This window comes from Taeniopygia guttata, chromosome 7 (assembly GCF_048771995.1).
Source record: "Taeniopygia guttata chromosome 7, bTaeGut7.mat, whole genome shotgun sequence".
Lineage (NCBI taxonomy): Eukaryota > Metazoa > Chordata > Aves > Passeriformes > Estrildidae > Taeniopygia > Taeniopygia guttata.
The window spans coordinates 27,030,783-27,048,863 of NC_133032.1; the positions used below are offsets into that span (position 1 = coordinate 27,030,783).

The 18,081-nt window shown below is 38.9% G+C and overlaps 1 protein-coding gene across 14 annotated transcripts in view; it reads right to left on the reverse strand.

Moving 5' to 3' along the window:
* Positions 1–18,081, reverse strand: part of GULP1 (GULP PTB domain containing engulfment adaptor 1) — a 143,783-nt gene that overhangs the window by 110,382 nt on the left and 15,320 nt on the right. For 11 of the 14 annotated variants that reach the window (XM_030277882.4, XM_041717695.2, XM_072931602.1 and 8 more), the window contains exon 2: positions 14,650–14,703. The exons of 2 other annotated variants lie outside the window; for them this stretch is intronic. The gene's annotated coding sequence lies outside the window, so the exon portion shown is untranslated. Of the gene's footprint in view, positions 1–14,649; positions 14,704–18,081 lie in introns of those variants that run through there. One more of the 14 variants, XM_030277871.4, reaches the window with a different exon arrangement.

The window sequence follows — 18,081 nt, forward strand, 5'->3', positions numbered from 1 at the left end:
GACTTTGCGACCCAAGATAAATAGGAGACATGAGAACTGTTGCTGTGAACATTCAATTTCCATAAGTGATACCAGTTAGATCAAGCATTGGCTTGCATTGTGCTGGAAAAGCTGGAATTACAGCATAAAGCTGTTCTGCATGGCAAGCTCCTAAAAGCAATCTTCCTGTATTATACATGAAGTTCTCTTTCAGTACAGCCATTCTGAGCAGGGTTTTGAAGATCAAGGGGGTTTTTAGTTAGCTCCTTTCTCCTACTGCCAATGTGATCCAGCTGCTGTTCCCTCCCATGGCTGTTACAGCAACTGTGAAAAAAAGATATGGCAATAACACAAACTCTCCTAAATATTTTTTTGCTTTCTGTCTCGACAACTGCCAGGAGTGCAACATCTAATCTTGGGATTTACAATGAATACTTTTCCAAGCTTCCCTTTTTGGTAAGGTATTTGCTATCTAAGGCTTCTAGATATCCCTGCTCACATATCAAAAAAACTTCTAAAACTTCTGCAAGACCATCTCCCTCCTCTCTCATTTCTGCAAAAATCTCCCTGTACAAACCAGAAAAACCCAAGTTTTGGAGTTTTTCCTGGAGCACACATACTTCATCTTTTTAGAGTGACAGAATTTTTGGAGCCTTATTTCAAGATAATTGAATTGACTGAAGATGACAAGCCAAGTTCTAAATAAATCAAATCAATTCCAGTATTCCAAAAGTTAAGTCAGGTATGGCCCTCTCAATTTTGTATCAGCGAATCCTCTGGATTCAGACAGGTCCAGTTCAAACTTACACTTCTATAAATTATGGGACACTGATAGGTATCAAAATGATTTCTAGCAACCATTTATTTCAAAAATCCCACAAAATGTCTAATTCTAAGATGTTACACACTTCCCTCTGCATTCTCCTACAAAGACATTGTATGGATTTTACAAATTGAGTAAAAACTGTTAATTTTTCATGGTGTATAGATCTGGAAAAATATATGACTGCTTTGATTTTTAAAACCTGAACAGTCACTACAATACCTCTGTTCTCTCACAATTCAGCTATTTACTAGATATACCCAATGGAATTGCATTCAATTTACAATATTGTGCTCAATTTCCTTTAGAAAAGTTCCTTCTTACATCAGCCTCTCATTTCTCTGGAAGCAACACATCATTTAACAATGAATGTCACTAGGAAAACTTCAGAGCTGCTTCCCTTGTTCTACATCAATGATTTAACATGAACAAAAAAAAAAAAAATCATATTATGCCTTGGAATAAAAATGGATTGTTTTTCCCCCAAAGTCAGCACTACACAACATACAACTAGGACCAGCTATTAACCAATTATTTCAGCTGTGGTGCTGGAATATTGAACAGATGTCCACTAACCCCTTAAGCAGTTAATTAAAATCCACATGCCAAATCAAGCAGTACTGATGTTTGGCAACTGTATCAATACTATTACAATAACAACTCCCAACAACTATGTATTCAATATGTATGCACACAGACTTTCTAACTTGGACACTGATAAAAGCTCATGGTTTTGCATGGTCCAAATTTCCAAGCATTCAAAAAGTGTATGGAAAAAGCTATAGGGCTAAAATATCCATCCAGTTCCCTTAAGCACAAAATAAATATTTGATCCAAGCAGTCCTTGACTTACACATCACTAAATAAGTGTGCTATTTTGCTCTTACCTTCTTCAATAAATAAAGGAGAAAATGAGTCCACATACAGGACAGCACAAAAAGTATTAACCTGATTCCACACAACTATTAAAATTTCTAATTTTTGACATAGCAACATTCCACAGTAACTACAGCCTTGTTGCCCAAGTACCCCAGCACCTGAGTCCACAGCTCCTACTTAACTGCTGTGTGATGCTCTCCTAGAACTCCAAGCTGACCTGGGCTAGAACTGACTTTGTCCTACAACAACTTACCAAAAATAATCCAGGGGTTGCTAAATCAAAAAATCTGTTTCATCAAAGCATGGGTTATTATAAGTCAGCTGAGAAAAGAGAATCCACTGTGAGTGATCCAAAAGAAGACAGAGCCTTTTCCTGCCCACTGGCTCCCTGCCAGTGAATCCTTTTGGGCTCAGCAGGTTTGTCAGTCTGTGGATTAATTTAGCTGCTTCTCTTCCTTACGGAGTCTCTGGGGCTTTTCCCTTCAGTGCTCCTTCCATCACTTCACGGGAGCTGTGCCTTTCTGCAGCACTTGCCAGGTGCCCTGCTGTCTCTGGGAACTCCTCTCAAAAGGAAAATTCCTGTGCTCCAAGGAAAAGAGCTGCTGCTCATCTCCCACTTAGCACCTGTGATCCACACTCTCTCGACAAGGATTGCAGGCATGCAACAAAGTGAAATGGAAAGAAAGCAGTCTGACAAGTCACAGCCATCATGCCAGCCTGCTCAGTTCTGCTGTTACATCTCAACCATACGAATTTAAACACTACCTCTGATACTACATCAAAATCCACACAGTGGGGAATGAAATGAACTACTACACAAAAAACTGGTAAGATTTCTATCCCCTCAATCTCCTAGGTCCTTTTTAAAGATCATACCTGAGCTGTCAACCTTACAATAATGAGAACAGTCCACAATGTGAAGAATTCAATGCTACAAAGAGTTGTGCTAGGAGTCCAACTCAATGCATTGGTGAAGGCACCAAAATATTTCTGAGTACAGCCTGAAACTATAAATAACAAAGAGTTAAGCTATCAGTAAGGGAAAGGCCAAACCTTGTTTCTAATATGGCTTATTACAACAAGAAAAAGGACAAACCGCATCTACACCTGTCACAAGCCTTAGAAACGGCTCTTTTCTAAAACACTACCACAGGAAGTTACTAAGTTTTGAACAATGTGAAAAAAATCAAGAAGCACAAATAAAAGAAAAGCTGCCTATTAAAGACATTTCCTATGAAGGAAGAAGTTTCTGCAATGCCAATAAGTGACCAGTTAAAGTGTTCTGAGAGCTTAACTCTTAGAGCCTTAGATCAACATCACATTGAGAAAAAAAGCAGTAAGTGAAGGAGACTGTTCCAGATGGAATAGGCAACAACACATCAGAATGCTAAGCTAGGAAGCAAGAGCATTTCTAAATTTCATGACCAAAATTACCTGCTGCACCTGTCACAGGCCATTAAATTTCATCTAGTAAAGATTTCCACCTTTGAAAAGCTATAGCAAAAATTTACATTTTCAATTTCAACGTCTCAATGGATGGCTACAATGTTTTCCCAAATGGTAGCTTGTCCAAAAGATTAATTATCTTTGTTGTCAAAAACATATGCCTCACCTCCAAAGCCAGTTATTAAGCATCTGTTTTAGTGATTGATACTTGTTATGTATCTCCCTGCAAAAGAACACAAGCATCTCTACGTGCTGTTTTCCTATATAGTAAAGGGATTTGTAATTGTTCTTTCTGGAAAGCATTAAGTCCCTAATTGTCAATCTTCTGCACATTTTTATGGCTCTTTTCTACAGTCTTACAACTGTATGTTCTCAAGAACTTTGTAAGCAGGCATCTTGGTCATGGCTGTATTTTAAAATCCAACTTCATTAAGACGGAGACAAAGCAAAAATCACCTACTCCATTTCCATTTCACCTCATTTTCTCTCCCATCCTTCCCCATCTCTTGCTGACACAGAACAATGATGCCCCTCCAGCTGAGACTCACAGGTGTCACAGAGGGCAGTCTCCTTACAGATCCATTATTTCAGACATCAGTGACTGAAAAAAACCTCAAAACTGTAATTCAGAGAGACACCAACATACCCAGACACATCAGTGTGTCTCACATTCATTTATATGGGCCTGAAAAAGCCCCAGGTCTTCTGGAGGACAGTAAACAACACAACTGCTCACAAACAGGTTAAGAAATAGCTGGCCTGAGACTTCTGGGACAGGGACAGGTATCTTCTGCATGTCATCACAGCCAGGGGTACCATCTGCTGGAGCTCACCTATTTAACTCCTCTTACATAAGGTTGATAGAAACAGAAACTGAATTTTGAGAGAAACAAGCTGTGCATTAAATATAAGTCAAATTCCTTGGCTTCCAATATTGTCAAATATGCCATATTATACTGTCAGCTACAAAGTGGCTGTAGTACCTCTGCTTAGCAGAAAATCTTCATTCCTTTATATCAGAAAATCACTTCCACTTCTCTGGTTAAAAAACAAGAGGAATATTTTGGAATATGCATTTCCTTTTTTATTTTTTTTTTTATTTTGGCAGGACACAAAGATCTTGCAACTGAATAGCATGAAACATGCCACCTAGGAGGCTACAAAAATATATTTTTTTCTTAATGGAAGCAGCTGCCAAGATTCATTCACCTGGATGATGCTGGACCCTGTTAAACTTCATTCAAGCAAGGATCATCTGTCTTTTATCAAAACAAAACCACACATACTGTGACTGCAACCTGCAGGCTGCTACTTTCTTTGAACATCAGGGAGAGTGCTAATCCTAGTGAGCCATGGAAGTGCACTCCTCTAGCAGCATTCCTTTGCTTCTCCTCTCCTTCTGCTATTCCCAGTTCTTTCCCAGAACATCTTGAAAGAGATAAAAGCTCCTAGGTTTGGAAGCACATTTCCCAGACTGTAAAAGTCTCAGCAGAGTATTTCCATGGCTGTTATTAAAGTTTTAGTGTACACCAAGGGGAAGAATAAGTGATGAGTCTGAAGAAGTGTGATACAGGGCTCTTAAAATCAACTTTGTGTCACATGGAGCTGTTCCACTTCACATTGACACCCTGTAGATTTTCAGCTCCAACTTGGCCTTTAGCAACTGTAACCACACAAGACTAACTTTTGACTGAACCTTTAACCAGTAAAGAAATTCAAGAAAAGACAAACTGGATTAGCAGCCTATTTTTGGTGGCATTTTTTTTGGTTTTTTATTACCACCTCCCTAATTCCATGTTTCATAACTCATGGAGTTTTTATGATGCTCAGTACACAGCCTCATAAAAAGGAAAAAGGAACTGTTTTACATGTGTCCTCTTAATTGCCTCTAATAGGTGCATTTCCCAATACAGCAGCAAGAGGTTTCTAAGTTCATGTTGGGCAAGTCCTTTCTGTACACTTAAGTTCCTGACAAACCATGTCTACAAAATTTGTATAATAATAAATTTTAATTCTGCCTTCTCTTTACTACAATAAAAAGAAAAAGCTCACCCTTTATTTCTGTGAGTTTCATGATCTCCAGCAGCAGACTGAGATGCCAAATTTAAGTGACCTTAACTACAGCAGTTACAGCAACATTTATTTAGCAATTACTCTGATAAAATGATCAGTAAAATAAACAGGTTTGTTCGTGTTCCTGCTATCATTCCTACTACTGCATGAGGAGAGATCTATGAGAAGGAGCAGAAACAAAGCACTAAGTGGTGTCTCCTCCAGGTACGGCCAAACCCCAGAAAATACATCAGCAATGCAATAAAGATACCAAGTTAGCGTGGTTATTTGGAAGATATATATTTTTTCAGCTTCTCCTGAGTAATCTTTATACACTTGGAAGGAAAACCAAACAAGCTACCTTTTTTAATGCCATCCTTACCAAAATTGTTTCAGGCATCACTGTGGGTGGTTGATCAGGGTCCATGCTGTGCAACAGCAGTCTCCTGTTACCTTGTCTTGCCCAAATTTGCACCTTTGTTACCCAGGATACATTTGAACCCTGCAAGAGATGAACTTTTTTTTTTTTTTTCCATAGAAATAGAAAGGGGCACTCCTGTTAAGAAAAGTCTGGGCAAAGCACTATAGCCCTTTCCTGTCACATGTCAGTATGATTTTGCCACACTTATTGCAGGGCAGGACAAGTGTCCCTCTTCTACAAGAGGCAAGGGATGACCAATCACACAATCTTTAAGACAGGCAACTTTTTAAAGTCTCAGAAAAGAAATTTGTTAAAAGCCATCCTATTCTTTCCTCATAACCATCCAGGAAGATTCACAATGAAAACTGGCCAAAAAAATCGGCACTTTACCGTGAAAAAAAAACATGTAGAACTTGCAGGAAAAGCAGCTTGGGGCTGTCACATTCTGAATGCAGACACACAGTCACATCCAGGAAAAATGCCAGCCATACCAAGACACCACAGAAAATGACTAAGCAGTCTTTCCAAACAATATTCATGCTTCTTACTTGAGTCAGATCTAACATCTGAAACAACAAAAACATCTGCACAAAGCATCAGGTACAAACAAAGGTAAAATGAAGCAGTTATTTTCACAATCCTTAGCTAATTTTTTGCTAAGTCACTACTTGGCAGATAGCCAGGTAGCCAGCATTCCCTGAGTTTACAAAAATAAGAAAGTATTGGTAAACCAAAGCAGAATAAATAATGGTATGGCAATGCCATGTGCACTAGAAAACTGCATGCCCTATACCACTCCATTGCTTCACTAGGTAATAAAATGTTGTGTTAACTGCCTTATCAAAAAATATATCACAACATTAGCACAAAGTCAAAGTCTGGAGCATCAATCTACCAAAAGGTATAGTTATGAAAATGCAGTAGGAACATTCCATATTCCTCTTTCTATGCATTTGGTTTGTTACCTCTTAAAAAATCAGACAAATTCTAAAGAGTCTTGTAAACTTAAATCAAGCAGAAGTTGCGTATTCCATCATCCATTTGTTGCTCTAGCGCTTGCTTAAAATTTAGTAGTACAACTGTGTCTTTCTTTCACACACAGAAAGAAAGAAGAAAGATTTTACCAAAGGTCCACCCTAAACTAGATGGATAAATTTTAGCTAAAGCATCACCCTGAACATTTTAGATTTCTACTTTTCAAATTTTAAGAGAGAACACAATATTTTGCATATAAAACATCAATATATTCATGATTTCTACAGTCTGAGGGATCTGACATCCATGTTGCAAGCAATCTACTGTTTGTTACACAATTTATTTCCCATAAATCAGAAATCTAGAGTCGGTAGCCTCCTACCACAGGCAAAAAATGTATTTCATACCCACATTCTCTTTCTGATCTCCCCAAAAAGATTGCTTATTTAGTTACTTTAAAGTTTCTAATGTGTCCTTTTGTTCAACAAATTTCTAATGTCAACAACAACCAAGGCCCCAGTAAATAAGGTTGCCAGTTCCTGATTAGGAGTACACGGTTTTAGCATTATTTCAATTAAATCACACCAGCATATTCCATCACTACCTGCATGTTCTGACAAATAGAACAACACCTTACACTGCATGTAGCACCATGTTAAACTGGCCCTTTGAGCCTGAGTGATGCAGAGCACTGCTCTCCAAAGCCTGCTGACCACAACTACTTGAAAAGGGAAAAATTCCTTCTGGATGCAAACAGCCTAGTCTTACAGAGGATTTTATCAGGCCACAATTACAACAGCATACAAACCTTGCAACAGGGTTTTAGCTGCTCTCATAACATCAAGATAGAGAGCAACAAAAGAAGCAGGAATGCATTTGCAAATTCAGAATAAGATCTAAACAAACCCTGCTTCCTAGGACCATAGAAGTATTTAACTTCTAAACTCTATAATTTACTTTATAAAGTAGAAAAAAAAATTGGAAGCAGATTCCCACCCTGTACTGAACTAATGTACAACAAGTTAAGAACCATATTCAGTTTCATTGAATTCAAACTGTAAGGGAAGTTCATTCTACAATTCACCTTCCTGGCTGGCCTGGATGTCTAAATGAGGTTCCTACTTCACCTGAATACTTTATTAAGCCACTGTTCAGCTGAAACATTCTCAGGAAAACTACACAGCATGCACATGTGTATCAAGATATGAATATGTCTGCTGTGAAATATATTTGTCAAATACTGGATAATAAAACTTCTATTACAGTAAAGATTAAAACTTTGCATTTATAATTACTGTGTCAATACATTCCTGCAAAACAGAACTGCAGCTTTGTGATTAACTAATCAGTTTAAGCATCACAGATAATTGGTAAACACAAGGAGTTTCAGACACATTAAAAGTACTTATTGTCAAGATGCTGCTGCTTAATGAATACCATCTCACAAAACCTATTTGTGAAGTCTATGTTTTGCATAATGGACTATTTAATTGTAGAGAGAACAGTTCTCAAAACCTAACCCTTTAAACAGAATTACAGCACTTAACAAGCAGTTCAAAGATTAGAACTGCCTGTATTCACAGGCAACACATAACCTGTGCTAGTGACTGAGTCTCACAGGCCTATCTCCTGGGGAAAAATCCACATTTTACAATGGTTTAGGACTTTGTTGCAAATGTAGATACTTTATGACTATTGGAGTTTCAATATAAACATCATGTCATTTATCTTCTCAAAATCCAGCATCAGACAAAAGCAGCTGTTCAAAGTTCAGATCTCTTCAAGAAACAGCTCTGAAATTTGCAGGAGTAAACTCAGTATCTGGATATTTCCCAGGAAGCCTTTCCTCCAGCAGTACTCCAGACAGCATTCTTCTTTTACCAAATCAGCAGTAAATATGACAACATAAGCTCTCCAAGAGCTATGAATGCTGCATGCCAAATCAGACAAGTGTCTTTTCCAACTGTTATCCTATATGAATCTACCTTCACTCCACCATGGATTTTATTCTCAAATCTCACTTCCACACCCCCCTGACCATTTATTCGGGAGCAACACATGATTCTCTGTCCCAGGAAGCTGTCAATTTGCTCCACAGAAAAGTGAGGGGCCAATATTTTAACAATATTTAATTGCTCAGTTGAAATGTATTTTTTTTAATCTTATAGTCTTAACCTGCTGCAAGCACAGCAGTTAAATAGAAATAATTTTTAAGATAGAGAAATGTACTGTATTTGAGTATGAAAATATATTTCCTTATTAACTGTGTTTTCTTTAAGCTATTTCTGAATTTGGAAACAGATGATCATCTAATATTAGAAAAATACTAGAATTACTAAATGTTACAAGCCACAAAAAACCTATTAAACCCCACACACTAAAGAACTAAAAGCAAATCACTTGCTCTTGTCAGGCATAACCTGCCAAGCTATTAGCTCTCATTTTGAAGGCTTGCATTTGCTCAATGCCTGACTTGCACATTGCAGAGCCTTAGCATGAGAAATGGCTTTTAGGCTCAGCTGCTTTCTAAGTGCCATCCATCATCAGGAAAAAGAGATTATTCCCTTTACAGTCGGCTACTTTGCCAAATTCTTCTGGCTCTGTTCCATCAGTCACACCCACGGCACCCTGGGGAAAAGCAAACCCCAGCTCTGTATCACTCTGCTCTTGCAGAAGTGCAGAATGAAAAGCAATTAGCATTTGGTGCCATTTATGAGCAAAGTGAGGTGAAAAGACAGCTCTATCCTCTAGCAGCCCCAGCCCTGCACCAGCCAGCAGCTCACAAGGGCACAGAGAGGCAGGCTGGGAATTTAAACTGGAATGGGCAGAGCTGGGAATATCCCATGGTCTGCATAACAGAGCCATAAACAAACCCACATGCAGCAAAGGGCCCTTTGGAAGCCCTTCTAAAAATACATGTACTCACACATTGTCACTGATGCAAAACACCAGAAGGGTTATTGCTTGCTGAACCAGAAGATGGTCCAGGAAGGCTCTTTTGCTTTTCAGTAAAGAAGACTTCCTCCCCACCATTTGTTTATACTCGAGAATTATAAACAAGATTCCCTTTCAAATCCAAACATCCGCTCTTTCATTCACAGAACAATGAATACATTGCAGAACAGATTTATCTGCAACGCTAAAACAAACCCCTGATGCCTCCAAAGGTGGCCTTTGCCTGCCTGTTATGCCCTGAAGGCTCTGCAAAAGGTCAAGCCTTCACCCACAGTGTCCTGTGAGCTCAGCTCACTGCAGGGCTACCAAACCACCAACACAGCAGGTTTTTGGAGTCAACAGGCATTAAAACATAGATGCATCCCAAGGGCTCTAGTTCCTTCCCCTCCAAGGAAAAGGGAGAACAAGAAAGAGGGCAGGACTATCAGCCCATTGTTCAAATCCAGGCCAGAAAACTGGACTTTAGGAATAGCCTTTGCTTTTCCTAACTGCACATGTAAGAGGCTAAGGAGGAAGATGACAGTCACCACTTCTCTGGTCATGGTCTGTCTACAAAATAGTGCAGTCACTTTCTGAGAAAAGGCACAGCCAGATGGGTTCAGATCTTCCTTCCCTTTTAATTCCAACTTCATTCTTGTAGCCACAGCAAATAGTTTCACAGTAAGTTAAGGATGATGAGATCTCTTTGGGTCTCTTTGCACTTTCACTGCAATCGGAGTAACACACACCATTAACCTGCTTAGCAAAATCCCAGCAAGAGAAACTTGAAAATATTATCCATAAACTGAACAAACTTTCAAAATGGTCTATCACTGGAAACACAAATCTGACTGAACCTGTGCTCCTCTTTTGAAAAATATATGCGCAAACCACATTCCAAAGGCATTTCCAACTTAAAATGTTACTACTCTTTACTGGCACATTTAAACCTACTGTGCCTGCAGAAAACAGAGAAGTGACAAGTTCAAAAGATCCTCGAGACCCTGACACAACATGCTTTGAAGCCAAAGCTGCCACTAAAAATACAATGCCCTCCAATTCCCAGCCAAATAGAATAAGCAACTAAAGCAGCACTGTGGGTTTGGGTTTCTTGAGGGAGGAAGGTATGGCACTTAATCCCTCCTAATACCCAAAGCAAGGTGTTTTTCAGCACCATATTTCTTATCTGAAAGTTAGGCAGTGGACAAGAAATCAGCTTGAAAAATCAGAAATCATGCATCCTAGCATGGCTCCTCAGCCTGCCCTGCTCACTGATAAATGAGAGGGAACACCCCATGCTCCACCAGCCCCACACCAGCTGCAGCAGCAGCCACTGCCAAGGGTGGGCTTGCACTTGCAGGAGGAGCTGAAGGCACTGAAGGACTCCTGTGCAGCTGCTCTGAGAGAACCTTTCTCCAAGCAGCAGGTGCAAGCAGCACCAAAAAGCCACAGCCAGGGCTAACAGGCAGCATTGGACTGGCCCTTTCTCACAAGAGTCCCCAGATTTGACCCCAAACCTTCACCTTGTCCACAGCTAGGGCCACTTTGTGACCAACAACGTCCTCTTCTCCACTGCACACAGGATGGAAGCACCAGACCACAGAAGCCTGGATTCCTTCATTCCTGTCCTTTCTTAAAATAAAAAGTTCAGCAGCTCCCATACAAAGTGGCCTTCCCCTTGCTCAGTGCCTTCCTGACACCTGTGTGGCTCCCCCAGCAGTGCCTTTGTGCCTTTCCTCCTTTAACTATGGGGAAAGATTGATCAGGACACCACAAAGAGCTTTCCCCTCCCCACAACAGGTGGATGCCCTGTGCATCTTGTGAATCTTGACTCAAATCAGAGGAAAATTATTCAACCTCTTCTTTAATCCCAGACAAACTGCTTCTCTGGTCGCTGTGTTGCAGTTATTGGTAATTCCTAGGTAGGTAGTTAAGAGGAAGTAAACAAGCTGAGGGGAAGCAAAGGGCTGGAAATCTCAAATGTAATAAAGGAGAGGATGTTGTCTTGTCTGCCTGGTTGTTGCTAACTAGGAACCAAAATTCAATCCAGCCAGTTTTGACTACTTTCTTCTACCAAGAAGAGCTCATTTTCATTTAGAGAAGACTAGTTGTCTTTGAATTGATGACAAACTGCAAAAAGAAAGTTATGTTAAATTAACAAGTTATATAGCACAGAGAGTGCATTAACATCTTTGACAAAAATCCCTATACTCAAAGTCTTCCCCAAGCTGAGCAGACTCCATGTTAATTTAATTGCTTTCAAGTAATTAAATTCCACATTAAGTGGGGCTAATCTATGCTATTTCACCCTTATTACTATCTCAGTTCCAAAAGTTGGTGGCTTTTTTGCCCCAAAAGGGATTAAAATTAAATTTATTCTTTAGCATTTTAAGTCTCCAGTTGTCTGTCAGGTCTGCTGAATGAAGCCTTGTAGCACAGTAATATGGACACAGCAGAAAATTCAAGGCTAAGTCAGTCTTGCTCTTCCTGCATTTATTCTGCATTTTGTTTGTTATGCTAATTGAGGCTGTTAGCTAATGACTTCAGTACACTGTTAGTAATGTGTGGTTTTCCTTTGTGAAAACTAAACTAAATTGCCTCTAAATCTAAAGGAAGGACAGCCATACATGACATGGAAAGGAACATTTAGGTTCTAAACACAGGTTTATCAACACTCATCCTCTTGTGCCAAGGAATACTGCCTACTCCAAACTTTAGTACAATTCAAAAACCATCAGAAGCTGGCATTCTTTAATCTAGTCAGAGGTTTGCCAACTTGTCCTTAAAGATGCTTTAATACACCCAGACACCCCAAAGGATGAACATAACTCTTGCAAAACTACATCTGTTCCAGTGAAGGCTTCTCTTATGCTGAGAACATTTGGATGTGTAGAAGGGTCTGGAAACTTCCTTTTTCATTCCATATAGGCTCCACTGTTTTTTCTCTCACCTTAGATAAATGCAAGCACCACTTTGTAAAAGGAAAAAAATAAAAATCACAGTGCTTGCCTTTTTGTAAACTTAACAGATTTTTTTCCTTTCCAATTTCAACCTAATAAACATCCAGTATTACCGTGTAAATTAATAGTAAAGACAGATGGGAAGTGGGAAAGACAACAAAGTCTTGCATTAATCCCACAGGTGGGGTTAAAGATGCCAAGACAGAGCTGGAGCTCTGATTAATGCCACTTACAATATATTTGCCTACCCCTATGGAACCATAAGATCACATCAGCACACCAGGCTTTGTTCAAGAAATAAATAAATAAACCAACAATTCACAAAGCAGTTTTTCATTAGATATTTGGCATGCTAGTAAGAGTAATCAGGGAATATAGACATAAACAACAGATTTCTATTCATTCTGTCCCAATAAATAAGTCCCTGGAAGAGTGCTCACTGTAACTAAATGTATCTAACAATTTTCACAGTGCAAGTACTAAAATTTGAGGCTTTATTCTAAGGCAGAAAGGCAAAAACCAGTAAAAAAGGCAAGTAAGTGAAGCTCACACACTCTTACACAAAGAGTGACTGTCCCATGTGACAAGCACCAGCAGAAAGAGCCCATTTATATTTCTCTGTCTCCAAAAATCACAGCTGAAATCTATCTTTAGGAGCCTGATCTGAAGTTAAGAAGACTTTCAGTATACTGCTGATTCTGCAGAAATCATATTTCTGGGTCCTTTCTCATATCCCCCAGTTAATGCCACAGAGCAACATAATCTGATGCTTGGGAATACCAGGGTGAGGGCTGGAGACACACCAAATTCTGCCTTGAAACACCACCTATTTACAGACAAGATTTAACTATGTTAAAAACAAGCCCCAAAAAAAGAAAAAAAAAAACAAAACACTAAAACCACAAATTAATCCAAAACAACTTGCAAAACCCCAGCAATCAATTTCCATAAGACTCCCATTGAACTAAGAGGGCCAAACCTCACAGTTAGCTTATCAGACCATCTAGCTATTTCTGATTTATTGCTCAGAAATATTTTAATCAAGAAACTTCAGCATCAGCTATGATGCTCTACAGGTGCCAGAACATCATCATTTGTTACACAGTGTAATTCCCCACTCAGAGCACAGCCCATGCTGTTTACTACATCGTCCTCTCACCCCACACTCCTTCATTTAATCACATGCAATCAAAAAGTGCAATTATATTCTTCTAACATAAACCATACAGATTTAAATTCTGCTTCCTCTTGAGAGAAAATAATTTAAAATATTTGTAAGGAAGTCAGGTAATAAAAATATCACAGCTTTATGGTAATTCTTACTATGACTTCATCATGAACAAATCCCTACCTAGCTACTTGTGCATCTTGAGCACATAAATTTGCTTGTCAAGTTCTAGAAGGGATTTCCCCTTCCCAACACCCCAGAATAGAGCCTGCAATTTACACCAGTAACCCAAATCCTAACCACAGTCCTACTCATTTCAAAACCCATCTGACCTGGCCAGTGACACTGGTTCCTTGTACCAGAATGCAACAACTTGAATGGAAATGAAATCAAGAGAACAAATTCAACAGAAGGTCACAAGTATACTTTTCAGATTACTACACTTCCCCAAGAAACTGACCCAGTACAAAGCAGATTTGTGTTGCCTCAAAGCAGTGATGACAACCTCACTCTGAAGACACATCACCCATAGCACTGACAACTACATCTGCACATTCTGTGGTCTAACCCAGTCTAGCAGTGAAATAAAAGTAAAGCAACAGATCAAATAATCAGTCTGTGAAAGCGAGATAAACAATGGTCAAGAAAAGGTACATCAAGGAACCTTGAATTAGTAATAAAAGTTGACATAGCTATGTGGTGGATAGAAAGATTTTAACTGCACTCATCCAGGAAAAGGATCAGCTTTCGCTATTCCACAATTATCGTGGTTTCATGTGCCCTGCAGTGACAGCAGAAGCATTCAGATGACAAAAGGACCATAGGTGTATACAGATTTTCCCCTGTGTAAACAGCACACTAAAACCTCCTGTAATATTTCTGTTCCAACAAATAGAAATGAACTTGATTCACATCAGATCACCAATACAAGCAATTATCTGTTGGTGTCAGTAAGCAAAATTATGTGATCAAATGTAGATATACAGTAAACCAAAAAAGGTTATTACTGAACCTGATCTAGTGGTTCCTTCCTCTCCACGTTCCTTGCATCTCACCTTGAAGGGATCTGTCGGAAAGTCCAGAAATCACAATCATTAGATCAAACACTTAGTAACTCATAAAATGATTTTTAAATCTTCAATCCATACTTGCATATATTGCTAATACTTTGGACATCAAGTTTATCTGGCCTAATAAATTGTCAAACGTGAACCAGGAGATGATTTGAGGTACAGATGAACCTTTTTAAACACAGAAGAAAAGTTTGCCAGTGCCAAGAAATAATTAAGGCCCAAGGTTTGAACACATGTACGAATTTTGGGACATGTGCTCTCTGGGACACATATCCATTACAACTGTCCCAAAAATTACCAAGGCTCCTATGACATCTTATGACAAATCACTTCAGTGCCTTCTTTGGGCAATTTTACCATGTCTAATACAGAGGTTTTGTGTATAAAAGCAGCACAAAGTGTTGAATACTCACATCAAATGCACTTTTTCCCAGATATTACACATTAAAATATAAGTTTTCATAAGCAGATATATTTCCTCTGAATTTATCAAATGTGGAGAAATAAAACAGGAAAGTATTTCTAGTTACCTGAAGAGGTCCATGTTAAAAAAAAAAAAAGTATTAACATCCCCGGAGAAACTAAAAGCTTTCCAATGCAAAAAGTGACATGTTCACCACAGCACTGTGGGCACAGAAAAGCTCAGCAGTCCTTTCTCTATGGGTTCATGTGCCTAGGATAAGGTCCACAGGTCATTTTTCACACTAGTCACAGGAATTTGTACTCTGCCACTTGAACTCAACATCCAAGAAAAGCCCTTGATCTTTTTCACCACTAGGAAAAGTCAGTATTTCTGGGATCCAGACAGTGAAGCCATGCAAAGGTATAACAGTGACTGTTAATTACTTGCTTTGGTTTCAGGATGAATGGCACCAGAAATACTTCATTTATTCTTTTCATTGATATTAGACATTCATTGTTACAATTAAAAAACTTTAATGTCATCAATTCCAGAAGACTGTCTCTGACAAATACCTGGAAAAAAGCTCATTTTTGTGTCTGCAGCTTGAAGAGAACATTCCACAGACCCCATGCTGTTCAGAGCTGCTGTGCAACTGAGAAAGAAGTATGGAATTTAAGAGAAACCATATGGCAAAAGTTAAATATTTTGGTGTCAAAATACACATCACAGCTGAATTCAAACATCACTTTCTTCACACTTTTGAGACATGAGATCCAGAGACTGGTCAGAAGTGTGCAATTTTTCCAATAATTTTTATGGACAAGGGTCAACAAATTATTTTTTCTCAACAGGAGTGTGACATTTCAAAGTTTCCTCTCACCACAGAGCTCTCTGTAATTTCAGAGCAGACAAAGAGACTGCATATTTTCTTTATACACATAGCTAGGCAATAAAAAAACATTCCAAATAATTTCAGAATTAATAAGACAAGCTTTATGTAAGCAGCAGCATAATTCTATTTCCAGGCTCACTTGTGCTTAGAGAGTTCTAAAATTTGAATATGCTCAATATAAAATGTTAAACATTTACATCCCAGCTGACAATGACCTTGTGTTAAATTATCAGGGAACAACAGAATAGCTGATGTTTCCTGAGCACGGGTTAGACCTGGATATGCTAGCAAACACAAGTAGATGGATCATTACTGGGCCATAACTAATGACCACTGCCAAATGCACTGGGGCTCCAAACACTGCCTGTCATCAGTATCTATTAGCAGAAGGCTGCAATATAAACATTTATAAAGCAGACACAATATGCCAGCTAAACCACTAATGCATGTAATTGCTAACACAGAGTCATATGCTCTCTCTTTACATTTAACTTTTACAACCTAGGCAAATCAGACAACTGTCTAGCCCACAGTCTTCCAGAATTGCTTACTCAATAGAAAACTGTGATCAGCTGCCAGTTCAATTGTTTTTACAACATTCTACATTAAACAAATGAGGTCTGTTGCCCTGACTTGTGAAAGAGCTCCAATAAATGCCAATTATAATAGCAATTAGGGGATCAAATCTGACATCACAGGTTTCCCTATAAGATATTAGCTCAATGACTGTTTTATGAGCTAATTAGTCATGGACTCTGAACAAGAAACAGATGATCCAAAAACAATGATTCTGCAAAAGTGTGTGTTGTCAAACCCCATGAGGACAATAACCCCAGCTTTCCAATAGGAATGATATCTGTGACTGTCAACTCCTTCAACTATATTAGCAATAATAATCATTAATAAGAATACATGAAGTATTCCAAGAATTATCAGCTTCTGTAAAGTTCTTACAAATCCCAGATTTGCCAATATTTCCTTTGTCAGAAGCCATTCTGTTAGTCAAATATGAGATAAATCTGCAGGGATTGCACAACAGGATGAAAGAAGGAATTCTCCCATAATATAGTGAACTTGCCTCTGCCTAAAGGAACAGAGGACATAGCAGGAAGTGGATGCTTCAGATGAAAATTCCGGTCACAAAAAAGCAAGCCTGGCCACCAGCACAATCCAGGAGAAGAAAAGTAGTTTGATTTTCTGAAAACTAAAGTCCTCTGTTGTAAAATGGCAAAATGTCTATATGATCATGGTTGGTATTCCCTTACACGTAGCCATCATGACAGCATGTGATTGTGCAATGACACTTTTTCTGTAGGCTGTTGCATTGTTCAGTACATAAAACAGATGCAGTTCACCAAATGAACATCTTGTCTGATGGTCCTTTGCAAAGCCTGGTGCATTATTTGCCACAAATTCCTCAAAGTGCAACCTGAAGCCAGAGGACACTCACAAGAGACAGCCCTTACCAGAGCACTTTATGGTCCACAAACTTGAGTTTATTTTAAAAATTAATGTTGTCCTTATATAACATTTAGCCAGTGTGGCAACACTGGCTCAATATTCTCACTTGTATTCTCTCTTTTATTCTCAACATAAGAGAATTTGGGTTCCCAATCTGAAATGATCAAGCATTTTTCTGTCTCCTCTACTGAGAAGCTTAAATTCAGCTACACTCAAACTGATTTGCTGCAGGTGCAGTAAAACCTGGCAGAAACTACAGAAACAACCTGCCAAGGAAACATGTGCAAGCCCTCAGGTGTTATTTCCTAAACAGCTATAAAATGTGGAGTATTTTATGATCAAAGCAGGCTGCCCTTGATTTCAGGTATGAGAGTCAGCACTTACTCAAATCACAGCCAAGAGCTAGGGGCGGGTATTCCTAACATCAGCAAAAAGCTTCCTACAGCACCTTGACCACTATTAATTAGGAAAAACAGGGTGGGATTGGGAATCAAACTCCCCAGAATAATATTTGCCTTGTTAAGCTCCATTTCAGGGTCTGGAAAGGGCAATAGGTTTTCAAGGAAGAAGTTCTTTCTATCATATGCAAGAAAAACCCTTTGTGTTTGTGTCTGG